This window comes from Pistacia vera, unplaced genomic scaffold (assembly GCF_008641045.1).
Source record: "Pistacia vera cultivar Batoury unplaced genomic scaffold, PisVer_v2 Contig1221, whole genome shotgun sequence".
Lineage (NCBI taxonomy): Eukaryota > Viridiplantae > Streptophyta > Magnoliopsida > Sapindales > Anacardiaceae > Pistacia > Pistacia vera.
This window is the reverse complement of record NW_022195273.1, coordinates 1-572: the sequence shown is the minus strand read 5'-3', so window position 1 is coordinate 572 and position 572 is coordinate 1. Positions and strand designations below refer to the sequence as shown.

The 572-nt window shown below is 38.8% G+C and overlaps 1 non-coding gene across 1 annotated transcript; it reads left to right on the top strand.

The window, feature by feature from the left end:
• Positions 1-328: 328 nt before the first annotated feature.
• LOC116115546 lies at positions 329-435 on the top strand. Its single transcript, XR_004125680.1, has one exon. It is a non-coding gene; the product is annotated as a small nucleolar RNA R71 (small nucleolar RNA).
• Positions 436-572: the final 137 nt, after the last annotated feature.

Genomic DNA, 572 nt, shown 5'->3' with positions numbered 1-572 from the left:
CACTTGGCATTCAATGCTCACATGACCACCTACACAAAATTCACAAATTAGTTGAGGAGCTGGAATAGAATTTACCTGCATACTTCCCAACTGTTTCTAAAGTGCTGTAAGTTGTGCTGAAATAGCCGTGTATGCATCAACTTCATGAAGACCCATAGATTTCTTCTGCTGTACCCTTTTATTAGGTCTTTGATAGTTGTTACTTGCCAAAACTTCAAGCAACTCATGAGCTTCTTCCAGTGTCTTATTTTGCAATGCTGCATAAACCATAGTTTGCACATTAACCATCAATCCGTTATAAAACGTTTGGACTTGCATCCAAACTGGCAACCCATGGTGTGGACATCTCCTCAGTAATTCCTTGTATCTTTCCCAAGCCTCATATAATGATTTAGACTCTTCCTGTAGAAACGATGTCATATCATTTCTCAGTTTTGCCGATTTTGCTGAAGGAAAGAATTTGGTTAAGAACTTCTATGCTAAATCATTCCATCTTGTGATCGTTCCTGATGGCAGTGCCATTAACCATCCCTTAGCTTTATCCCTCAATGAAAACGAGAATAGTCTTAATC